Below are 26795 nucleotides of genomic sequence, written 5' to 3' on the forward strand. Positions count from 1 at the left end.
TTGCGAAATCAGCCTGGCAGCTGCGTTCGGGACAACCTGATTCTGGTTTCCCCTGCTTCTTCCCTTCCCCCAAAAAACAGATCTGTCGGGCCACTTTTCTTGCATTGATCTACTTCTGCCTTGAGTGTCCTCTCACAGCTGTCTCTTGGGAAAGGTATAACACATTGGCCCTGGGGCCTTGCAATGGTATATAATAATCACATGTGTTGCTAATTATGGGGTTGGGAGATGGGATGTTTCCAGATGTGGCAGGTACTCTGGAGCCCTTCGGTGGCTTCATGCAGGGTTGGTGTGTGATGTGATGCTGGCCTTTTCTTGGCCAGAGGGAGGGAGATTGGGCTCAACTTAATCCCAAGGAGCCCTTCAGTTGGAAACACACTTAAGAGAGAGATGCTGGTTGGCCATACAGCAGATCTTTGACAAGCGCCTGGAGAAGAGCATCAGCTTCAGCCTAATTAATTGGTCATTATTAATCCCTGGCATTAAGAATTAACCTCATTAGAAGGCCAGCAAAGACTCTTGCTTTGATCTGCAACTGTAGTAAATTTGTAAAGAGCTGGTACAATGCCTAGAAATACTCCGTGTAGACGTCCCTGAGTAGCATCTACGTGTTGAACTGGACCCCAGATCTGGAATAACTGTAATAGTTTCCTGACCGACCACCTTTTTTTAATTGGAAGTGGTCTCACAGATTGCTTAATCGTCTTTCCTACCTTGCTGATCAGAAGGCTGATCGCTGATCTCTCCCCCCCCCGCCTCTCTCTCACACACAGACACAAACACACAGTTTGCCCATCTGGCATCAACGGTTCCTTCAAAATATTGCTGAAGGTTGTATAGTTGTGTAAGCTTCCTTATCCTATTTTTGGACCCGTACACTTAACAGTGTGTGTTTTAGGCCTTGTCAGCATAGTCTTGAGCAGGATGATTGATCGGTGCTTATTCCCAAGGAAGCGTTTACGGCTCTGCGTCCCATAAATGCATTTTCTTTTTTCTTTTCTTTTTTTTTTTTTTGAATAAAATACAGATGGTCTGAGAATGAAACTTCAAATTGTGATGTGGTAGATTCTGTAAGCTCTTGCCCCAACCCATCTGCCGGGCATCAGGTTGGGAAAAATGATCTGATATAGTCAGATGATTTTTAAGGACTCACAGCCCAAACAAGTGAAAAGACAAACTATCAAGTCAATAACTTCACTGCTACTGGTTTGCCACCAGGCAATTCCTGGTTGAGCAAAATTGGGGTAGATTTTTGAATTGCTTAACTTAGGCTGAGTTCCCTTAGCATCAAAGGAAAGGAATTTTAACAGATTAACAGAGTTGGAAGGGACCTTCTAGATCATCTAGTCAACCCCCTGCTCAAGCAGGAGACCCTACACCATTTCTGACAATAGCAGTAGACTTATATACCGCTTCATAGGCCTTTCAGGCCTCTCTAAGCGGTTTACAGAGAGTCAGCATATTGCCCCCAACAATCTGGGTCCTCATTTTACCCACCTCGGAAGGATGGAAGGCTGAGTCAACCCTGAGCCGGTGAGATTTGAACCGCTGACCTGCTGATCTAGCAGTAGCCTGCAGTGCTGCATTTAACCACTGCGCCACCTTGGCTCTACAAATTTCTGACAGATAGCAGTCCAATCACTTCTTGAAAGTATCAAGTGATGAAGCTCCCACAAGTTCTAAGGGCAAACTGTTCCATTGGTTGATCGTTCTCATTGTCAGAAAATTCATTCTTATTTCTAGGTTGAATCTCTCCTTGCTCAGTTTCCACCCATTATTCCTTGTCTGGCCTTCAGGTGTTTTGAAAAAAGCTTGACCCCCTCTTCTCTCTGGCAGCCCCTCAAATATTGGAAGACTGCTATCCTTCTCTTCACTAGACTAGCTAGGCCAGTTCCTGCAACTGTTCTACATATGTTTTAGTTTCCAGTCCCCTAATCATCCTGGTTGCTCTTCTCCGCACTCTTTCTAGAGTCTGAACATCTTTTTTATAGTCCAAAAATCAAAATCAAAATCAATGCTTTCTTCATCTAGCTGAATTTTTGCAATAGTGGCAGTTAGGTGTGTTTACATATCATAACTCCTCCAGCAAAATGCAGTATGAGAAAACAGCTTAGCTTCTACCGCGGAATTGCCTTTGCGTGGATGGGCAACTGCGTGGGGCCTGATAACACCATGGGCGTGGGTCTGGTACTACAGCTTTCATTAAGAAAAATGTGGCAATGTGCTGCTCAGTTGCATCAGGAAAGGCCTTGAGGTTTGCAGGTGGATTTCACCTGGAGCTCAGGACAGGGATAGGAGTCATGTTGTTGTTCTTTTCTCCTCCCTCGGCTGTGCGGTGCGGTGCGTGGTGAATCCGGTGCTATGAATTCCAACGCTGGCTTCAGGAATTCCTCCCGGCACACCACCTAATTCTGGGGTAGCTGCTAGAGCAGGTTGTTACCGAGTTGAGTTCTCAGCAAGGTAAATTACCTGCACATGAGCCACTGTGCCACATGATATGTGCCCGGAGCACTTGCGTTTTTCATCTAAAAACAGGTTCCGTCGCTTGGCTGGTTGAATTCTGCATTCGTAACTCTTTACCTGGATCCTTCCAGCCGTTGATCCAAATTTGGGAAGGTTGTCTCAGCTGCAAACATTGAGGACACTTTAGAAGTATTTTGAATTTTGGGGGCTTCCTCTTAACGACATGACTCCAGGGAATCTCTTTGGAGTTTGCTCATAATTTAGAAGGGGGGTGGAAATGTCTTCTTCTAGTAATTCTGTGCTCCCCCCCCCCTTCTCAGTTAAGAAAAGAAGGTGGCATATTAAATGTGTAGTCTTGCTCCTGAGGTCAGAGTCCTTTTGTAGCCTTATTGCAATGTCTCTTGTTAACAGGAACAGCCTGTTTCTCTCTTACAAGTATCAAGTTAATAGTGAAGCTTGTTCAGCTGGGTAGCCAACCTGTGGATTAAGCCCGTGAAACACCTTTGTGGTGAGGGGGACATAATTGGCCGAGGGGAGGGGAACCCACCAGGGCTCTGCTTTGTTGTTAAAATTGCTGACACCATGTCAGTCTTTTCAGTTGAGCACCAACTGAGCAGGAAATGGGAGAGTGCTGGAATGCAACCACAAACTTTGGGGGTGACAGCGTGAATACAAATATGGCATTTGTGCATAAGCTGGACGATTGAACATGTGCGTCGAGGGCCTGTTTTTCCTTGCCATGGAGTGTCTGGGGTCCAGTGGTGGGATCCTGCCAGTTTAACAACCGGTTCAGTGATCGCGTGCTTCGCGCATACACAGTTTTAACAAAACTTAGCTTCCATGTTACTTCTGGGGGGGGTAACACAACTGAGGGGCGAATCAGCTGAGAGGATATAGGTAAGTAAAGCGTAGGGGCGGGCCCACCTGATCGTCGGAGCGAACCGGTTTGCTCCCCAGCTGATTATTGGAGCTACCGATTCGTCCAAACCGGCTGAATCCCACCCCGGCTGAGGTCTCATCCCCCAATGATCTAAGTCACACTTTTTGGGTTTGGGATTAGGTGTGTTGTGTGAACCCAGATAGTTATGGCTTATTGCAAGGTGTCCAGACACGAAGCACACCCAGAAGTATTTGTGTTATAGTAAGGTTATAGTAACAGAATTTTGCAAGCCTGAAAGCCCATCTGTTCCCCCCCCCCCTTGTCTTTACAGTCCAAACTGCAGAGGGTCTTTGCTGGGATATTTTGCTACATCCTCATTCCTTCTTTGGACTCAGCTACTTCTTTCTTATCTGACCGTTGTCTAGTCTGGGTCTCTTCCTCTTGCCTCCCAAGGTCACATACGATTACATAAAGTATTATTCAACAACCTGTGATTGCCATTGTACAAAGCAGGTTGCTGCTTTTGGTGGAAAGGTTTCATAATACTTGTCACAAGCAGGTCTAAAAAGCAGCCGAATGATGATAGCGCATGAGATTTAATGTCGGCCTAACCGGGGAATTAATTTAACTGACTTTGCTGAGATTTTTAAATGTTGCCTCCATTTGTTCATTCTCTCCTAGGCCTGCCTAATTTTAATGATGACTGGTTTGAAACCAGCTAGCTACAGATCAGGAGTGTCCAACCTGGGCAATTTTAAGACTTGTGGATTTCAACTCCCAACTAACCATGCTTGAAGTTGGAAGTCCAAAAATCTTAAAGTTGCCCAGGTTGGACACCCCTTGATCTAGTTTATTGGTACAAGATAGGCTTATTCTGTGATAGGATTAACTCCACTTCAGGGTCAGATGATATGGTAAAGTACTAAATCTAGAAAGGAGAATGGAAATTTTAATTTTGGTGACTTGTGCAAAAGGAGAAAGATAGAATGATGTGTGTAAAGAGCATGGGATGGCTATTCTTTTTGATCTCACCATAAATCATTGTGCCAACTAATTTTAGCCAGTGATGGGATATGTTTTAAAGAGAGCGTTCAAAATATTGTAAAACAACATGTACAAAATTGGGCAATACCCAAATTCTGATACTAGAGTATTTTCTCTCCCCCCCCCCCCCCTTAGCAAATTTAAATGGTTTTTTTTGGAAAATCCTTAAAGAAGCATTGCCAAAGGGGATCGTAATGCAGCACAAACCATTTTAACTATACCCTTTAATTTTTCCAAAATGGTGATTAGGCAGGCTTAAAAGATTAGAGATTGGTAAAAGAGAAAAGCTACTTGAGGTTGGGGAAATTCTCTTTGTCTCTACTTACATTACAAATTCCAGCCACATACTTACACAGGTATTTGAAAGCATTTGAGGGCGGTTTGAGTGGAAGTTTGGTAGGTAGGAAAAAATAGTTAGTGGAATTGGGGCAAAATATATTTGTGTAACATTAACTTAAATACAGGGACTAACACGGTAATTGTTGATGGGTGTGAACCATTTGCAAATTTATTCTGTTTCGTTTTATAATAAATAATATTATAAAAGCAACTATTTAGCTGTTAATGCAAAACAATATTTAAAATTGCAACAAATTATAACAAAGCTAAGGTCAGGTTTCTATAAACAACTCAGGCTTTTATTTGGGGTTACCTAGAATCAACTCACACACAAAATTCTAAATAATAAATGCAAACTAATAATCTGAAATGAGGCATCTGCTGATTTGGAACACAAATATATATATTTTCAAGATTGGCGACACTATTTTACAAAAAAAACCCGTTTGATGTGATTTTATTTTCTATAATATCATTTTAAGGATACAGAGTGTGTTGGAATAAAGTTCGTTGTATTGGTCTTGCAACTGGTGGCTATTAAAGTAGAAAAGAATAGGGTAAGGTAGAGTAGGGTATAGTAGGATAGGACAGAATGAATAGAATAGAATAGAATAAATAACAGTTGGAAGAGACCTTGGAGGTCTTCTAGTCCAATCCCTTGCTCAGATAGGAAACCCTACACCACTTCAGACAATTGGTTATCCAACATCTTCTTAAAAATTTCCAGTGTTGGAGCATTGACAACTTCTGGAGGCAAGTTGTTCCATTGATTAATTGTTCTCACTATCAGGAATTTTTTCCTTAGTTCTAAGTTGCTTCTCTCCTTGATTTGTTTCCATCCATGGCTTCTTGCCCTGCCTTTAGGTTATTTGGAGAACAGTTTGATCCCCTCTTCTTTGTGACAACCCTTGTGATGTCGGAACAATGCTATTATGTCTCCCATAGTTCTTCTTTTCATTAAACGAGACATACCTAATTCCAGCAACTGTTCCTTATATGTTATATGCCTTCAGTGCCCTAATGGTTTGGTGGGTGATACAAAGCCAATCCACAGATGAGATTCCTTTAGAATGTTTTGTTGGTTTTTTGAGATTTGACAGCAATAAAATTAAAACAAAGCAACAGTACTCTCCTCCTTTTAAAAAGTTAGCATGTCGTTTTCATTTGATTCACCGTCCAACTGCAGTTGATATACTTCTTTTAGATTCTGATTTATATTTTTTCTTCTCTTTCCTTTGGACACTGTTTGTTGTCCTTGTATTTATACATTAGTTATTCAATTTATATCGCCGCCCATCTCACTTGGGTGTAGATGACTTACATAATTAAAACAACAATTAGAAATGAAAACAAAATAAAACTAATTTGCTGGAGAGAACAATACCTTGCTAAGAACGCAACCAATCAACAGTCCCAAAGGTGGTTTTTCAAGAGTCAACTGGGCTTCCTTAGTTTTTCTTTGAAGACATTTCACTTCTCATCCAAGAGGCTTCTTCAGTTCTGTCCAAAGTGCATAGCTAAATGCCTACGGAGATTCTCAGTCATCCAGGTTATGGTTGTTCCAAAAATGCTTTTTCAAGTGGCAACTGGACTTTCTGGTTTTTCTTGGAAGATGTATCACTATTCAACCAAGAAGCTTCTTCAGCTCTTCTTAAAAGAGAAGCAAAATGTCTTCAAAGAAAAACCAGAAAATCCAGTTGCCTCTTGAAAAAGCACCTTTGGGACAACCATGACCTGGATGAAGGAGAATCTCCATAGACATTCAACCAATCAACAGGGTTGATACCATCACTGGCTCCCAGGCATGCTGACAAAAGTCTGCCTTAAAATGTTCATAGATGAATGGAGCTTGTTTGTGGAGTGGTTGTGCGACTTGTATAACATAAAGGTGCATCTGTGCCTGCCCTGATTGCTGTCTTATAGAATGGGAAAGTAACACAAGAAGATGCAAAAATTACAGGGGGATTAATTTACTAATCAACAAGCTCTCATTCGCCTATGGTCAAGATTGATGAACACCATGTCATTCCCTTTTCACCAGGACAATGCACAGCCCACCCCAAGACTGAAATCCCATAGACCAGCTTGGAAAACAGCTATTCACTTAACACCTACCTAGCTTAACCCTGAGAATTCCTGGAGAGAGGTGCCGTGGACCATTCCTCTCTCCCAGATGGTCCATGGTACTGTCTTGTGGTCTGACCATTAGTGATCCCTCTACCAAGCCACCTGGTTTTGACCTGCCTCGCTTTGGTCGAAATTGAACAGAATTACCATATTTTTCAGGGTATAAGACGCACCAATAGCAGTAGACTTATATACCGCTTCATAGGCCTTTCAGGCCTCTCTAAGCGGTTTACAGAGAGTCAGCATATTGCCCCCAACAATCTGGGTCCTCATTTTACCCACCTCGGAAGGATGGAAGGCTGAGTCAACCCTGAGCCAGTGAGATTTGAACCGCTGACCTGCTGATCTAGCAGTAGCCTGCAGTGCTGCATTTAACCACTGCGCCACCTTGGCTCAGAATATAAGATGCACCAAGATTTTGAAGAGACAAATTTTTTTAAAAAAAGTTTTTGCACTCTGCAGACCTCTCAAAAATGGCCTGTTTTTTGCAAAAATGGGGCCCTTTTTTGTCAAAAAAAGGGCATGCATAGCCTTTAGGAAGCTTGTAGAGTGCTCCTGCGGGCTGGAGGGAGGGCAGAAATTAGCAAAAAATGGCCCGCTTTTCACTCATTTTTGCCCTCCCCAGCCCCCAGGAACACTCTGCAAGGCTCCTAAAAGTTATACACAGCTATTTTTGTGAAGGGGCGGGGTTTCACGAGGCCAAAAATGCTGTATTCAGTGTATAAGATGCACCCAGATTTTCAGCCTTATTTTTAAGGGAAAAAGGTGCATCTTATAATCCGAAAAATATGGTAGGTGTGATATTGGAAGGCGTGCCTCTGCCCTGTATCCGTGGAGATGGAGTGATTCCTCTTGTTGTGGTTGTGGTGCCGATATGCAAATTGTTAAACGCATTGTGAATGATTGCCCACAACATACGTTCTCTTGTCCCCTAGAAGGTCTTCATGAAGCAGCGTCAATCACCTGGATATCTCAATTAGACAAACAGTCATAAGGCGACTGCAATACCCCCAAAGAGGTTTTATTTATAATGATATGGACTGTGTGTATATGTTGGTTTCTGTCATATTCTCATCATATACTAAATAAATAATAATTTACTAAGTGGGAATAGGATAGGTTAGGACAGGGGTGTCAAACTCAAGACTTGTGGGCCAGGTCTGCAGGCCATCATGGCTGAAAACGGGGCCCGGGTGGGGGCTGTGTGCGGCCCCTCTCCGGCTCCATTTTTGCTGTCAGAGAGCCAGCAAAACAAACAAAAAACAAAACAAAAGGAGAAATGTTTCCTCTTTTGCATTTGAGATTGCAAGAAGGGACAGGAAAGGAGAAAGGGAAAGAGGAAAGGCAAAGAAAAAGAAGGGAAGGGGAAGGAGGAAGAAAGAATGAAAAGGAAGGAAGGAATGAAGGAAGATTATAATGAGAGGGAGGGTCTGTGGGAAGTCCTGCCTTAGCACTTTGCCACCACAGGTGCCCCCAACACAAGTGACGCCGAGCTGGCCATGCCAACCTCTCCCCTAAAGGTCAAACACATCCCTGATGTGACCCTCAATGAAATCCAGTTTGACATATGTGGGTTATGATGATCCAAAGACTTATGAAAGATGACAATGGCAAAAAATTTAGGAAGGCAGTAAAGTTCTGGCTTGATCACAGGGAATGCCATTTAATTTTTGCTCTTCATAGGTCCTTGAGGAAGGTATGAAAGTCAAATATGAAAAAATATGTACTGTTCCTTGGTTTAGAAGAAGTGTGTGGTAAACTGAATGGGTTTCTACAGTCTAAAATGTTTTCACATAAATAGGGAGTCAAAATTTTCTTGCTAAGTGTGATGAGGATTATATGTGATGAATGCAAATAAAACATGCATGAGACTACTGTCAGTTGAATGGATTCCTTTGAATAAGAAATAAGACCAGATCACATGCTATAAATACACATTTACATGTTATTGTATGTGCAAATATATCTGTGGCTCACACCTAAATGAGTCTGGGCAGCTTGAAAAATATATTTGTCTCTCTGTAGCTGAACCCCCAAATTTCAGAGTTGGTATATCTGACTAAATACTTTTCGGTGGCTATTCTTAGCTCATCATGTGCTTGGGCCCTACAATGATCTAGAGATGTTCTGGAGAATAATAGCTGGGTTGAAATATTTCCAGATAATTAAAATGTAGCAGGGCATGTTTGCAAGATGAGACAAGTCAAATTGGTTGGGCAGTGCACATTAGCTTACTAATTTATTCCTGAGTTTTATATTTGATTTAGAACCATATTATCAGCATGGATTGTAGAGGGATCAACCCTTTGAGTTAGGGCAGGACAGGAAACAGACAATGCTACGACTACTGGAAATCTATTAATACAGGTTGTAGTATGACAATGTCCCAAAGGTGCTTTTTCCAAAAAAACAAGTGAATTTTTTGGGTTTTTTTTTTCATTGAAAGCATTTCACTTCACATCCAAGAAGCTTCTTCAGTTCTCTTAGATGAGGTTCTTGGATGAGAAACAAAATGTTTTCAAAGAAAAAGTCCAGTTGTTTTTTGAAAGGAAAATTACCTTCGGGACAACTATGACCTTTTTTTTGGCATATAGTTTTTATTTTTATTTTCCAGTAATAACCATAAAGAATTTGTGGACACTGCATTGACTGGATCAAATCTTTTTTGAACAACATTAACAATAATAGTACAAATAGTATGTGAAATTCTTATCTTCCAACTTCGACAATATTTATCTCATTTCATATTTCTTTTACATTTCCCCATTTATTCATTTAAACATTAATGTTTCTTTGCGCCTTATATTTGTTATCCCTTCCTAGGTATTTCAATATTATGAAAATCACTCATTATTCCATCATAGCTTCAATGTTCCAAATGTGTGGGATTACTAATAACACCAATTATTATCAATATGCAATCCATCGTGGGAGTATAATATATTTTAACACACTATTAATGTTAATAATACAATTACATTACCTAATCTTAGATTACCATTTACTCGGGACAACTCTGACCTTGATGATTGAGAATCTCCATGCCCATATAACAAGACAAGAGCCGAGGTGGCGCAGTGGTTAGGGTGCAGTACTGCAGGCCACTTCAGCTGACTGTTTTCTGCAGTTCAGCGGTTCTAATCTTACCGGCTCAAGGTTGACTCAGCCTTCCATCCTTCCGAGGTGGGTGAAATGAGGACCCAGACTATGGGGGTGATATGCTGACTCTGTAAACCACTTAGAGAGGGCTGAAAGCCCTATGAAGCAGTATATTAAGTCTAACTGCTATTGCTATTGCTACAATCTTGAAACCTTGGCAGGATTTCCCTTTGAATCCTCTTACAAGCCACAGAATGAAGGTGGAGTAGAAAGAAAATCACAAAAAAAGTTCAGGATTATCTTGAGTTTCTTTGTCACCTGCTCTTCCTTTCAAGGGTGAGATTAACATTTACTTAAAGTTCCAGCACTTCTGCTTCAAGGTGGTCTCCATACTCTTTACAACATGGGTGTCAAACTCTATTTCATTGAGGGCTGCATCAGGGTTGCGTTTGACCTCGGAGGGCCAGGTGTGTGTGGCTGGGAGTGGGCGTGGCCATGATGGGCATGGCCAGCTTGACATCACTTGTGTTGGAGGCACCTATGGTGACCACTTCCCTAAGGGCCTTTCTCACTCTCATTATAATCTTCCTTTCTTTTCTTCTTTTTCCTTCCCTCTTCCTCCTTTCTTCTTCCTTCCCCTCTTTCCTTTCCTTTCCTTCCTTGCTCTCTTCCCATATTTTTCTTTTCTCTTTCCCATTCTCCTTTCCTGTCCCTTCTTGGATGCTCAAATGCAGAAGGGGAAACATTTCTCTTTTTGTTTTGTTTTTAGTTAGCTTTGCTTGCCCACTGCCAGCATACTGGGAAATAGTTCAGGAAATTTTGTTCATTGTGCCTTAGGTTGGTTATTGTGGCAGGGTGAAATCTGCAAGTAAAAACAAACTTCCCATATCTGCAAGATGTGTACAAATCCAGACATCAACACAAGAAGATGACAATTGAAAGTGGGAAGGGGTGGACTCATTATTTCACATTGATTTTACCTAGGAATAGGCCTTTATGCTTATATGTTGAATCAACTTTTCTCAGTCCTCCCGTACACTCATTAGAAGCTGTGTCATTTGTTTTATTAATGTTGTGACCCGCCAGAGGAGGTGGCAACATATCCGGACAGTAAGGAGGTTGGGGAGGAACATGGACCAGTCTGGAGTCTGGGGAAGGTTTGATGAAGGCTCTGTGTCGGAGGCAGAGAGGAGACCAGAGCCGTCTGACAGTTATCAGCTGCCTTCAGAGTCAGACATCAGTGAGGCAGACGAACAGCTGGAGACTGTTTCCAATGTGTGCATGCACAGAGTGGGCAGACAAAGGAAGCAGCTAAAGAACAGGGGAGAATTTGGGAGTAAGGCCACAGGTGGATGGTCAATGGCCCCTCCCAGAGGAAATAAAAGAGGAGCTTTTATTTCCTTTGGGAAATAAAATCTTGAAAGACTGAATCTTGACTTCAGCCTTTCTCTAATTTTTGTACACAGCACCCTTCTTCTTGAACTTACTTTCTAGTTAGAATTCAGATGGTTGCGCTTTTTGCTTTGACAGTTGATTTGCCCACTTTGTAAAACATAATATTACACCATATTAGCTTTCTCCAAATTAGTTCATTCTGGAGGAGTTGGGCATCGACTCCCATTAATCCCAACCAGCATGATGAAGTATTGGGAGTTGAAATAGAATTTATCTGGAGGATACTTGGTGAAGGGAGTGTTAATGGAATTTGCTCAGCGCTAATGACAATCACGTCTCGGTTGTTCTTAAAACAAGATTGTTCCTTCGAAGGACTTTGGAGATATATATCAAATTCCCATTTTATCTTGATGGTTAACCCACAAAGCTGATTGGCCTGCCACACCCCTGAACTGGTTCTTGGGGCGGGGGGGGGTGTCTTGTTTTTTTGCTTCTGCGCAAGGGCAGAACAATTTTTATTGTGATTTCAAAAGTTCAAAACGTACTACAAGTTTATTTCATGCTATCTATACAAAAGAATCTGAACTACTAACGTTCAAGGCGAATTGATGCCAAATAAGAGTCAATAGACTTTGGTGGGTGGGTGGGGGCTTAAGACTCTAATGGGGTCACAGAAAGGGGTGGTATTTACTTACTTTCCCTACCAGTTCGCAAATGTGAATGCATGCGTGCCAACTCTGTTAAGCTTTTCGCACATGCACCTTTTGGTAAAAAGGGCCTAAATGGGGTGCCATCGAACTGGGATGAGTGGCTGGGGCCCAGAGGTGGGTTCCTACCAGTTTGCACCTATTCGGTAGAACCGATTCGTCAAATCTACTGAACAGGTTAGAAGAGGTTCCACCAGTGGACCCGGAAAGCAGGCCACACCTACAGAAGAGGTTCCAAAAAATTTTGAAACCCACCATTGTGGGGGCCACTCACAATTTCCACTACTGGTTTGGGCGTACCGGTCTGAACTGGTAGAATACCACCTATGGGCACAGAGATTGCTAACTGATGATACACTTGACTCCGCTTTTGGGCTCAACCTGGTCAGTTCTTGCATTAACGTGTCATGTGATCCACATTTTATGACTTACTATTCTAAAACAAATACCCAAAGCCTGGATCCAGCCATAGGATCATACTGTGATCTTCAAGCCATTAATCCCAGGGAATCTTGTGACTATCTTATTTACTTGCCTTCATGTGTTCTTCACATGATAGCTTTACATATGAGAAATGGCTGTTTATATTCATTTTATTTATTTGACATCTGTAGCTGTAGAGGGAATCTCTGTGGAGGCCAATTATAAAACCGTATAACCACTGCAATGTCTTATAAAAATGATTTGTATTTCAGCCTGTTTTTTACATCTGAAGGAAGATGACCAAGCACTATGCTACGGCTCAATGATTTTTACTGAACCACAATGGTCTTATTCAGACTGGGTTGTTGTTGTTCATTATGAAGTCGTGTCCGACCCATCACGACCCCATGGACAATGTTTCTCCAGGTCTTCCTGTCCTCTACTATCCTCTGGAGTCCAGTTAAGCTCATGCCTACTGCTTCAGTGACTCCATTCAGCCACCACATTCTCTGTCGCCCCCTTCTTCTTTTGCCCTCCCTCGTTCCCAGCATGAGGCACTTCTCCATGGAGTCCTTCCTTTTCATTAGGTGGCCAAAGTCTTTGAGTTTCCTCTTCAGGATCTGGCCTTCTAAAGAGCAGTCAGGGTTGATCTCCTCTAGGACTGACCGGTTTGATCACCTTGCAGTCCAATGGACTCGCGGGAGTCTTCTCCAGCACTATAGTACAGACTGGGTACAGACTAATAGTACTTTGAGAACAATAGATTGGAAGTGCCACTTGTTTCTAAGAATGTGCTCAATACATTTTTATTTACAGAATTTGAAATGGCCACTCTTTCCACAAAGAAACCACAGGTTTTTTTTTCTTTATAAAAATTCAAAATGACTTTGGAGGCATTATTTTTAAGAACAACAAACAATCTTATTTTCAGAATTCCATGGAATTAATTGTACATCACCCCAAATACCTGTCCATTGTAGCAACTCCGGGAAAGCAAAGTAGAGTCGAACCTAGCTATAGGAAATATATAGATATAGGAAATATCAGAATGATGTCAATACCAAAAATCAGACTAGAAAGGTTTTTTTTGAGGGGTGGGGAGCCACAAGGAATTATAAACCTCTTTTGTTTTATAACTGAAGTTCCTGGACGAGTAGTTGAGCTTGACTCTGAGGTTTTACTTTATTAAAATCCCTTGTGATTTATTTACTCGACTCCAAGTGGACCAGGGATTCTAATACAGTCCTCAATCTATGCCCACAATTGAGCCCAAATTTATGTTGCTTGAGAAGTTTGTTAAGTCAGTTTTTTCTCATTTTGTGACTTTTCTTGCCACATTTGTTAAGTTGAATCACTGCAGTTGTTAAGTTAGTGGGACGGTTGTTAAGTGAATTTGCCTTCCCCCTTGTCAGAAGGTTGCAAAAGCAAATCGCATGACTCTGGGTCACTGCAACCGTCATAAACATGAGTCAGTTGTCAAACATACGAATATAAATAATCTGACCATGGGGGTGCCGTGACCGTCATAAGTGTGAAAAAGTCGCTTTTTTCCAGGGCCATTAAGCAAATTGTTGTAAGTCGAGGACTAACTATAAATAATTAACTTATTTGGCATTGGAAATAGCCCAGATTGTCTGCGCAAATAAGGTCAGCATGCTGTGTATCTTTGACTTGTTTGAGATGTGCTAACCTTCCAAAGGTGCCTGAAAACCTGGTTGAAAGGACGCCTGGAATGCAACCTGGGGAGGTTTGGTGTTGTTTTCTAGGTTATGTTTAAAGCGGTGTTTGATGTATTCCCTGGCTATTTAATAGAGAGCGCTAATACGCACCCAGGGTGAAATTTACCACTGCTGTCTCAGCTGCAGGAAGCATGCGGTTGTCTGTTATATCACAAAAGCAGGGAAGCGTTCTTTGGTTTCACGCCTTGCTTGTTTTTCCAGTAAAGTTTGCTTCATCGTGACTTGCTAAAATGTCTGGGTGTTTTAATACAGCAGCGTGATTCAAGGGCCACTTAAAACGCTGTGCTCCTTAAGCCATTAGATCAGAGCTTATGGCAACTGACGTTTGACTTGCCCAGTGACGGCGAATCTTTTCGGTACCGAGGGCCCAAAGTGGAATGCGTGTGCGTGCACATGCATGCTTGCGCTCTAGAATGCCGGAAGCCCAAGCCCAACTGGCTGGTGTGCGCATGTTTTTTGGTTTGATTTCAGACAGTTTTTCGGGCCATTTTTGACCCAAAAAATGACCTGAAACCAGCCCAAAAAACCAGCCTGAAAACAGCCTGGTTTTTTTGCCATTTTTCGGGCCATTTTCCAGTGCTCCAGTGCCCATGAAGACCAGCTGGCAATGGTGCACGTGCCTACAGAGAGGGCTCTGCGTGCCACCTCTAGGTTCGTCATCACAGGACTAGTCTGTGCAATGCATTTAAAGTAAAGTCCCAGCTTTAAAATGCTTTGTTTTTTCCTCAAAAAGTAGAACGTTTCAAACGTTTACACTTTGCATAAATTATTAGCATTTTTATTTTGGCCAAAACAGGTTGCTTTCGTTGACCCTTACGGAAAAAGAACTGGTGATATAAATACTGATTTCTAGTGTTTGGAATCTCCTTGCAAAAGACGGTTGGAAAAGCTAAATTCGATATCATAAATGTTTTTAGGTGTTTGCTAAGATTAAAGTAGTGATAGTCCATACTGTGAATCAGGAAACGCCTGCAGCATATCTTTATTCTGCTGTAAACTTGTTAAGCCAGCTCTCTTTCTGCATGAAGGGGAGAATTCTGTCCTATATTACACCACAGTAATAAAATATGTGCCAGGTAATATCAACCTTTAGGGATGATGGTCACATTTGGTATTTTGTGGAGAATTTTCTTATAATGATAGGAAATGGTTTTGTTTTGCAGTGTACAGATAATCTTTGATTTAGCACCACAATCGAGCCCCAAATAGTATATTGTTAAGGGAGACATTTGTTGAGTGAGTTTTGCCGCATTTTACAACCTTTCCAGCTACAGTTGTTAAGTGAATAACAGCAGCTGTTAAGTGAGTAACATGGTTGTTAAATGAATCATGGACTTTGCTTGTCAACAGCGGCTCATATGACCCCAGGACACTGCCACCATCATAAATATGACCCAGTTGTCAAGCTTCCAAATTTTGAACACATGACCATGGAAAAGCTGTAACAGTCTGAAAAACGACCATAAGTCACTTTTTTCAGTGCTAAACAAACTGTTATAAGCTGAGGGCTCCCTGTGCTAACTTCCTGATTTTTAAAAATGCAAATGATTATTAAACCCAAAGGAATAATTCATTGGTTGGCTTGAATGTCTCAATATAACACTGCATTTTGACCCCTGTTGGGCAATTTCACACTTCATGCCAAGCATCAGTTAAAGCAGGGTATGTGTAGGTCTTCCATACCAAGTAGATCCCGGCTGCTATTTTTTAAAGAAAGATATAGGCTTGGGAAAGAAAGGGAGAAAAAGAAAGAAAGGGAGAGAAAGAAAGAAAGAAAAAGGAAAAGAAAGAAAGAAAGAAAGAAAAGGAAGCAAGGAAGATGGATATACATTCATTGATTGCAATTCATTGGTAATAATATGCAGGCTTGGGAAAGAAAGGTTTAGGAAAGAAATGAAAAAAGAAAGAAAGAAAGAAAGAAAGAAAGGGAGAGAAAAAGAAAGAAAAAAGAGAAAAAAGAAAGAAGAAAGGAAAATAAGTAAGTAAGTAAGGAAGGTAGATGGATATACTTTCATTGATTGCAATTCGTTGGTAATACTATGCAGACTTGGGACAAAAAGGCTTGGGAAAGAAAGAAATAGAAAGAAAGAAAGAAGGAAGGAAGGAAGAAAGAAAGAAAGAAAGAAAGAAAGGGAGAGGAAAAAAGAAAGAAAAAAGAAAATAAAGAAATAAAGAGAAAAAAGAAAAAAGAAAGAAAGAAGATAGGAAGGAGAAAGAAAGAAAGGAAGGAAGATGGATATACTTTCATTGATTGCAATTCATTGTTAATACTCTGCAGGCCATTGAATAACCAGATGCTTATCACGTTTGAACTGCACAGCTTGGTTTGAAAACTTCTCAAGGTTATAGAGAGGTCTCCCCTTCCTTCAGCGTCCAGCATGAGCAATCAAAGTGGCCTCTTCCGTCTCATCTCTTAGGCTGCCTTCTCTCTCTCCCCTCCCCCCTTTTGAAATTAAATAAACTGTAAGAGGAAAAAGTCCCATGTTGCATCAGAAACCTGCCTTGGCAGCCACCTTCCCCCTGATAAAAAGGCTTCCAAAGCATTCCAGCCAAGAAGGTCATTCGTTTGAGGCCACAACAGCTGAAACCAAGGGTGTGTTGTGTAAGTGGAATACCTAGAGTAGAATTTAACTTCTAGTGCCTTTGTGTCTGTCTCTCTCATTTGGTAGGAGGGATTTTTTTTCCCTCTGTCAAAATCACCATTTGGGGGAAATCCAACTTGGTTGTCGTCCAGGGGTGAGTTCCTGCCAGTTCTAACCTCTTCTATAGGAGAGGTTCCACAAATCTACCATACCGTTTAGAACCAGTTCTAGCTCCCTCCCTCCGCCCGTCCGCACCACGCTTGCCCCGCCCGCCGCTCACTGATTGGCTGGCTCACCAATCCCCCCACCCACCTCTTAGAGTCATATCTAAACCTTAAAGTCTTAAAGCTGTCAAGTTTGAACACCCCTGGGTTTTTTTTCTAAAGGGTTAGGGGTGTAAGTGTCTTGTAACTTGACAGCTTTAAGACTTGCACACTTCAATGCCAGAGTTTCTGAGCCAACATGACTGGAGGAGGAATTCTGGGAGTTGAAGTCCACAAGTCTTAAAGCTGTCAAGTTTGAACACCCCTGGGGTTTTTTTCCCTAAAGGTTTAGGGGTGCAAGGGTCTTGTAACTTGACAGCTTTAAGACTTGTGTGCTTCAAATGCCAGAGTTTCTGAGCCAACATTTTGGTTGCTAAGCAAGAGCGTTGTTAAGTGAGTTTCACCACATTTTACAAGTTAGCCACGCCCACCCAGTCACATGGCTGGTAAGCCACTCCCACCCCATCACATGGTCAACAAGCCACTCCCACAAAGCAGGCCACACCTACAGAAGAGGTTCTAAAAATTCTGAAACCCACCACTGTTGCCGTCTCAACAGAATAACAGAGTTGGAAGGGACCTTGGACTTCTTGTGGTGTAACTCCCTGCTCAAGCAAGAAACTCTAAGTTGTGATGGTGAACCCATGACACGTGTGCCCGAAGTGCCTGGCTCATGTGGTGTCACTCGTTCCTCTCCGGATTGGTGGCGCGCATGTACATGCGGCAATCAGCTGGCCTTTGTGTGTGCGGCAGTGACGGAAAGTGGAAAAGCCGATCATGTTTTCCTGCGTGAGCATGTGCACCAGCCAGCTGATTGTCACGCATGCATGACCGTCAGAAACCCAGAAGACTAGCTGACCAGCGTGCATGTATGCGCTGGAAACTGGAAGTTGATTTTCGGGTTCCTTTTCAGATTTTCTGGGCAGCTCCTTTTCTGGGTTGCGGCCCAGGCGTGTGTGTGTGCATGCTCCCTTTTTGGCACTCGGTGCGGAAAAGGTTCACCATCGCTGCCCTATACCATTTCAGGCAAATAGGTGTCCAGTCTCTTCTTCCAAACCTTCAGTGATGGAGAACTCATAACATCTGGTAGCAAACCATTCCAGTGATTAATGGACCTCACTGTTAGGAAATGTCTCTTTAATTCCAGGTTGCTCCTCTCCTTGATTAGTTTCCATCCATTGCTTCTGGTCCTGCCCTCAGGTGCTTTGGAGAATAGTTTGACTCCCTCTTCTTTGTGGCAGCCCCTGAGATATTGGAAGACTGCTATCATGTCTCTCCGAGCCCTTCTTTTCATCAGACTAGACATGCCTATTTCCTGCAACCGTTTTCCATATGTTTTAGCCTCCAGTCCCCTCATCAACTTTGTTGCTCTTCTCTGCACTCTTTCTAGAGTCTTACCATCTCAACATCTCAAATTGAATATTTTTTTTTGTCCCTTTGATGATTATGCATACCTGTTTCCACTCTACGCCATCGTTAAGGTGTACAAATATAGCCAGGAAAGAATGAAAAATGTTAACCAAACAGCCACAACATCTCGATGTGCACCAGTGGCAGGGCCAGTCAGAGGTGGTATTTACTGGTTCTCCAAACTCAAAATTTCCGCTACCGTTTCTGCAGAATTGGTCAGAACCTGCTGAATACCACCTCTGACGTGAACTCATCCAAAAGCAAGCATCATTCAGCAGAAGGAGCAACATGGGGTGGGAGCAGATTGGGTTAATTTAATTAAGACAAACATTCACCTTTTTAATTGCATGAGCTGCCAGCAGCTTGCATAATTTGTGGCGGGTGTATGCATGTGTATGTGTTTGAATGAATGATCCAAGATTTGCTGAGTATGTACACTGACTAATGTTTTCTGGCAATCCTCTTAGGAATGATTATGGGCAATTCCCATCACTGTTTGCCGGGGGGCGGGGAGGGGGAATTGGGACTAGGAACTTAAAGGGAAATCCTTTGCCCAGTTATATGTTTACTCTGCCTTTTTTGTCAGTTTTGCATTTTTGTTTCTGCTGATTGGCTGGACATGAAGTTGCTGTGCTTCCCTGATTAGATTTCCTATCACTGAGTGCTTGAATGAAGTCTCTCTCTTGTTGCATCTTTGGGAAACAGAAATAGGGAGAGAATCTCATGGCTTGGCTGTCAAGAGAGCTGCATGGGAAAAATGGCAAAGCCTGTAATAAAAGAAAACAGTGATTAAAATCCAGACAAGTATGAAATCAGGTGGCATAAGCACTTCCAACTTATTTAGAAGACAGAAAAAAAAGCTAATGGAAGAAGAGTTAGGGGCAGAGGTGGGATTCAGCCAGTTCGGGTGAGCCAGTTGTCAGGATTCCAAATAGCACCCAAAATTAAATCAGAGTCCTAGGCAATGGATTCCTCAAATTTCCAATTTATTAAGAGAGCCATGTTGGCACATCTGGGAAAACCCAAATCTGAAGGCTTCCCAGTTTTCCCCACCCAGTTGAAAGTTCAAGATCCTTCCCCCCACACCCACAAGTCCATCCCATGGTCCAATCTCCCACTGCCATGCTGGCAGTTCCACCCATCCAGTTCCGGTCAGGTGCAGAGGTGCAAAGGATGACATTGGCTTTCCTGAAAGAATTTTGTTATGGCTACATAGCATCTAACTCCGTACAATCCCCCCTTCCATTTTTCCATAATAGAAAATGCATAGTAGAATAATAGAAAGTGTGGCAGGCCAAAGATCCAAAAGAAAAGATGGCTGCAGGCCTGATACATTGTTATGATTTTGCGTAGTTTGGAGAACCGGTAAAATCGGCCACTGGCTAGGCATGCCCACCCACCCGTGCCCCACCCTGCCCTTTATATTATCTTCCCATGCCACACGGTCCAGACCGTCCAGCTAATCTCCGTGCTAAATTGCACAAGAGACGCTCTCTCTCCCAGCAAGAATACAACCAATTTCATTGTGTTTAAGTACAATGACAATAAAGATTATACTTAAGAACAGCAGCGGAGAGAAACAGCCGCTCCCCCCGAGAGCAGAGACGGAGCAGAGCAGGCCCCCAAAGGCTGCTCGGTTGACCCTCGCCACATGGCGGAAGCTGTGCATGCAGGCATGTGCAGAAGCTGGGCGCGCACACACGCGTGGACACTCACATTTTCGACAAACCGGTTGTTAAGTGGGTTGAATCCCACCACTGGTTAGGGGAGTAAATAGTCTCTGTTGCTTTGAGGGTTGCAGCTAAACCTCTTGACTTCCCACAGTGCTGTGATGTCAACAGAAGAGTTGTGTTTCCAATTTTTCCAAACTGGAGGCAAGAGACCTTTCGGAGGCAAACTGCTTCCACTTTGCACAATAAAACCGTTGCAAAATTGCACAACCAGAATGGTTGATTTATTTGTATCCTGCCTTTATTATCATTTTTACAAATAACTTAATCTTCCGCCTCCTATTTTTTATGTGAGGTGGGTTGGGCTGAAAGAGAGTGACTGGCCCAAAGACTCCCAGCTGGCTTTCATGGTTAAAGTAGAACTAGAACTCACAGTCTCCTGGTTTGTATGCCAGCACCTTATCCACTTCACCAAGGGTCGGCAACCTTAAATACTCAAAGAGCCACAAAGGTCCTAACTGGAGAACACAAACACACACACACACACACACACACACACACACACACACACACACACACGTTCAATTCTGGAGCCAACCGGAAGTCTGGTTCCCCTACTATAGAGTCTTTTCCTAATGCGGCATCCGTTTTCCTGTACCTGTCCTAACTGAAAGCCTTATCAATGACACCATCATGTAAATGTTGCTAGTATGCATTTATAGCCCGAAAATTGAGGTAGATATTTAAGTGTGGGCTTTGCATCAATGGTGGGATTCAAATTTTTTTACTACCGGTTCTATGAGCGTGGCTTGGTGGGCGTGGCTTGGTGGGCGTGGCAGGGGAAGATTAATGCAAAATCTCAATTTCCTCCCAATCAGCTGGGACTCGGGAGGCAGAGAATAGATGGGGGCGGGGCCAGCCAAAAGTGGTATTTACCGGTTCTCCGAACTACTCAAAATTTCCACTTCTGGCTCTCCAGAACTGGTCAGAACCTGCTGAATCCCACCTTTGCTTTGCATGACCCTATCCTGTGATCTCAACCCAAGCAGTCTTTTTATATTTACCATTTATGATAAGTTTTAAAGCATACATTAACATTACAGGGACTTTCTCCGTGTCCCGCTTAGTCTACTGCTGAATGTCACTTTAAGGCATGCATTGCTTCAGTTAAGAATCACTGTTTTATAAGTCAGAATCCAGACTGTTGACCTGTTATTCCAGACTTCGTAATATTGGCTGATATGTACAAATTGCCTTTTTTAAAAAAAAGATATCTTGCAGCCTGACTTTTAAGTTTTGTGCGGGTGATGTGTGAAATTGTTTCAAATTTGAACCATCTCGCATTATAAAATACCCCTTGTTTTCATTTTGAAACAGTGATGTCATGAGTAAAACACATGTTTTGCATTTGAAATGGCCAGGTTTATTTTAGAAGAGTTTTAAGCTCAAAATGGACCTTGTAGAGTCAATTTATGAAATGTGAATCCAAAAATAAATGAGGAGACTTGGCATATACATTTTTTGCAAAAGAAACATGTTTTTTTTAATGCAGATTGATGTCTTTCTTATGGAATATACTATCTTTTGCACCGTTGCATCAGGAAACATTCCAGCTGAAATTTTTCTTGAACTTATCACTACTTTTGAGTATTTTTTCTACTTTGTTAATAGCAGAAATCTCTCAGTTCTGTCCAATGCTCTTTTGAGATTTTTAAAGGAGAAAATCAGCTATGAATTCCACACTGTGTTACTAATGTGTAATTCGGAACAGAATCATTTTAATTTAATTTATTCAGTTTAGGCACCACCCAACTCCAGACTGACTCTGGCCAATAAAACCAAGCCAAATAAAATAGTACAATAGCAATAAGTCTTAGGTTTATATAGCATTTCTTAGTGCATCATTCTTCTTCTTCTTCTTCTTCTTCTTCTTCTTCTTCTTCTTCTTCTTCTTCTTCTCCTCCTCCTTCTCCTTCTCCTTCTCCTTCTCCTTCTTCTTCTTCTTCTTCTTCTTCTCCCGCCGTATCAGTCATTGGATGTTTGCGATCATGTTGGCGATTTTATTTTTATCAAACAGCTGCATGAAAAAATGCTGTTGAGTTTTGTCCAAACCGATCCCTTAGATTTTTACAGCCTTATAGATTTTTTTATATTTTTATGCTTTACAGCCCTCTTTAAGTAGTTTACAGAGTAAGTATATCGCCCCCGACAATTTGAGTCCTTATTTTACCGACCTTGAAAGGATAGAAAGCTGAGTCAACCGCGAGCCTGTTGAGATTCGAACTGCAGTCGGCAGACAGCAGAATTAGCCTGCAATAGTGCAATACTGCATTCTAACCACTGCACCACCACAGCTCACAATGCTATATAATAATTATAAAAATGGAATAGTGGAAATCCCAATAGACTCCAATAAATCTGTTCACCAGTTGTGCCTTAAAAAAATCACAGACCACAGACTTTAATGCTTTATGTATCATTGCATTTTCTCATACTTCAATGGCAAACTGGTATGTGAGTTTTGTTGGGGTAAATTAAGAAATAGGTGTGTCACTCATGATTAAATGCAGGTCTAATTTGTGGCCTTTCGATGCTTCATTTATCTCTGTATAAGGGTAGCAAAGGGTTGCGGGCTTTTTTCATTTTGAGCTGTGAATTCATATTCAGGAAGAGAGTTTTATCTATTGTTTGAACCAGATCTTCTTGCTTTGCTTTAACCTCCCAGCGTTATATTGCAAGATGTTTTGAAATGTCTCTTTGAGCTGGCAGCAAATGAAAATGGAAAACAAAACTCCAAATCCCTCTCCCCCTTGATAAAAGCCCCAGCCGGATGAATAAAATCTCAAGTTGTATTGAAAGTAAAGATGAAAGGTGTGTAACTTCAGTAATTTTAAGCGGTCTAAACTGGCACCTTGGAATTAGCTTTCATAAGTATCCTCAGATATGTTTTGCTAACGTAATGTGTACAGATAGTCCTTGATTTACAACAGTTTGTTTAGCGACCGTTCAAAGTTACAACAGCACCGAAGAAAAGTGGCTAATGACCATTTTTCATTAGAAAAATGAAGCGTTGCAGCATCTCTCCTTCCCCTCTTTGGTCATCTGATCAAAATTCAAATGCTTGGCAACTGACTTAGCAACTGACGCATGTTTATGATGAGTGTCCCAGAGTTGTGACCTTCTGACAAATAAAGTCAATGCGGAGGCCAGAATCACATAACAACTGTGTTTCTAACTTAACAACTGCAGTGATTCACTTAACAACTGCAACAAGAAATGTCATAAAATGGGGGCAAAGCTCACTTAACAACAGTCTCACTTAGCAATAGAAATGTTGGGCACAATTGTCATCAGTCAAAGGACTACCTGTAATGGGTTGACTTTTCTTTGGTTAATATCTTTTCTCATTGAGTTTAATGCCACATGAGCTATTTGAAAACCCCAGGTGACCTTGACTGAGAATAGTTTTTGAACTTGCCTAATGTACAGATTTTTTGATTATATATATATATATATATATATATATATATATATATATATATATATATATATATATATATATATATATATATATATATACATACATACATACATACATACATACATACATACATACATACATACATACATACACTTAAAGTCACAACCCCTGGTATGCCCAAGTATGGGAGGAAGGTCACACTTCCACTCTCTGTCATTAGGCTCGTCACAAGAGACCATCCAGACAGAAACCCAATATTTTTTACTGTTGCCTTTTTGTTACATTTGCTATATTTATGCTGATAAATAAATAAAGGGAGACTAGTATAGATCTATTTCAAGCTATTTAGCTCTCATCAGCTAGCCATACCCAAGTTTGGGAATCGAACCTGTGCTCCATTGCCTCCCAGGCAGGGAGTTAACCATTTGAGCTACAGAGAACGACTCCTTATCAGCCAGCCAGGGTGGGAGGTATATACTTAAAGTCACAACCCCTGGTATGCCCAAGTATGGAAGTGTGACCTTCCTCCCATACTTGGGCATACCAGGGGTTGTGACTTTAAGTATATACCTCCCACCCTGGCTGGCTGATAAGGAGTCGTTCTCTGTAGCTCAAATGGTTAACTCCCTGCCTGGGAGGCAACGGAGCACAGGTTCGATTCCCAAACTTGGGTATGGCTAGCTGATGAGAGCTAAATAGCTTGAAATAGATCTATACTAGTCTCCCTTTATTTATTTATCAGCATAAATATATATATATATATATATATATATATATATATATATATATATATATATATATATATATATATATATATATATATATATATATAACCCTTGCCCCTTAGAATTTATTGTCTTGTTATCTGAACACAGATATAAAAATTGCAGAGCTGCTGTTCTGAATCAGCTATCACTTCAGAGGTGCCCGTGAAATGTGTCCGCGCAGAAGGAGCTTATACAGCTAATGTGCTGGAACTAGACGTGTGAGAAATCGATTGGCCCAAGAGTAGGGACTGTGATGTTCATGGGGATACTCAGAGGATTTGCCATTTCTTTTTAGCAAATGTGAACGAATTGATGGATCTCTAGATATTGCTAAATTACAACTTTCAATAACTAGAGCCAGTTTGGTCTAGTGCAGTGTTTCTCAACCTTGGCAACTTGAAGATGTCTGGACTTCAACTCCCAGAATTCCCCAGCCAGCATTCGTTGAGAAACACTGGTCTAGTGGTTAAGGTATCAGGCTAGAGACTAGGAGACTGTTTTGCCCAGTGATGGGATTCAGCCAGTTCATATTGGTTCATGTGAACTGGTTAAGTTACCACCCCCACCCCCACTATCAAAGTTGACCCACTGCACGGCAATGGAGGAACAGGCAATGGGGTGCCCGGCATGAGGGAAGGAGGAGGCCGCTTTCCCTCTTTCTTCTCCCTGCTCCTCCTCCTTCCCTCATGGTGGCTGCTTTGTTGTCTGTTTCTCCATTCCAGTGCAGTGTCCAGGATCCAATTTGAAGTGGGGGAGGATAATTTAACAACCAGTGGGTCAGGTTGGGCCGTGCCTCCCACGACAACCAACCTGACCCTGGGCGAACTGGTAGTTAAATTATTTGAATCTCACCACTGGTTTTGCCTTAGGCATGAAAGCCAGCTGGGTGACTTTGGGCCAATCACCAGGTGTTGGTGAATTCTAGCCCCACCTTAAGTGTGAAAGCCGGCTGGGTGACTTTGGGCCAGTCATTCTTTCTCAGCCCAAACTCACCTCAAAGGGTTGTTCCTGTGAGAAAAATACGAGGAGGAAGATGTGTGTTGCATATTTTATTTTTTTTTAGTTTAGTTTTATTAACATTTGTATGCTGCCCACTCCCTTGGGACTCTGGGTGGCTCACAACAAGACAAAAAACATATATAAAAATTAAAAAAGAATACAAATTATTAAAATTTCACACCATGCATACTGTTAGTGTGGGGCTGGAGACTAATCAACAGCCCCTGGCCTGCCGGAACAGCCAGGTCTTGGTAGCTTTACGGAAGGCCGGAAGAGTAGTAAGGGTCCAGATCTCCACGGGAAGATTGTTCCATAGGGCCGGAGCAGCTACAGAGAAGGCCCTCCCCTGGGGAGCCACCAACCGACATTGACCGCCTGACAGCACCCGGAGGAGGCCCAATCTGTGTGATCTAATTGGTCTTTGGGAGGTAAATGGCAGGAGGTGGTCTCTCAGGTAGCCAGGTCCTAAACCATGTAGGGCTTTAAAAGTAACGACTAGCACCTTGAAGCGTGTCCGGAGACCAATGGGGAGCCAGTGCAGCTCGCGGAGGATAGGTGTAACGTGGGTGTATCTAGGTACACCCAGTATTGCTCGCGCGGCTGCATTCTGGACCAACTGCAGTCTTCGAACACTCTTCAGGGGCAGCCCCATGTAGAGTGCGTTACAGTAATCCAGTCTTGAGGTGACGAGGGCGTGAGTCCGCATATGTACATCGCCTTGAGTTACTTATCAAAGTAGTGAAACAGAATACAAAACAAACTAACTAAGCAATTTGGCCACTGGGACGTATAGTATAGTTCAGCAATATCTGGAAGGTTTCAGGATTTTCACAGGAACCAAAAATTCTGGGTCTTCTCCAAACGAGACCAAATCACACCCCCATAAAAAAGACTGTGACTTCTGGCTAGCTTGTGCAGAGGGGAACAAACCCAACTCTCGGTTTGTAAAAAATGATCAACAAACCATGGTTCGGGTGCAATTCTTTGCTTTTGATGACATGTTTTTGCCATGTAATATAGCCGTGATTACGAACCAAGGGCATGTGTACCACAGGTGGCACGCAGAGCCCATCTGTCGGCACGCCAGCCGTCATCCCAGCCCAGCTCCACAGCTCATGTACATGTGTGTCTCACCAGCCAGCTGGTCTTTGAGTCTGTGCTGCGCATTTGCAGGGGTGTGTGGCACATGTGCGGGGGTGCTTGCATTGCATTTTGGGGGTTCACGCATGTGCACTCCCCTCCCTTGTTTTGGGCCTTGAAGGCCTCTGGCCCCAACCTGGAACCCAAAATGGGCATGGGGGCGCCATGCAAGGCCCCCGCGCCCTGTTTTGGGCTTGGAAAGCATCCTGCACCCACCTGGAAGCCAAAAATGGGTGGGGCTGTGGCAGGGTGCGTGCATAGGGAGCG

The 26795-nt window shown here is 42.3% G+C and overlaps 1 protein-coding gene across 1 annotated transcript in view; it reads left to right on the forward strand.

Annotated features, from left to right (window-relative positions):
* SLC25A37 (solute carrier family 25 member 37) overlaps positions 1 to 26795 on the forward strand; it is a 51604-nt gene that overhangs the window by 776 nt on the left and 24033 nt on the right. The window lies entirely within an intron of this gene.

The sequence above is a fragment of the Thamnophis elegans genome, chromosome 13, assembly GCF_009769535.1.
Source record: "Thamnophis elegans isolate rThaEle1 chromosome 13, rThaEle1.pri, whole genome shotgun sequence".
Lineage (NCBI taxonomy): Eukaryota > Metazoa > Chordata > Lepidosauria > Squamata > Colubridae > Thamnophis > Thamnophis elegans.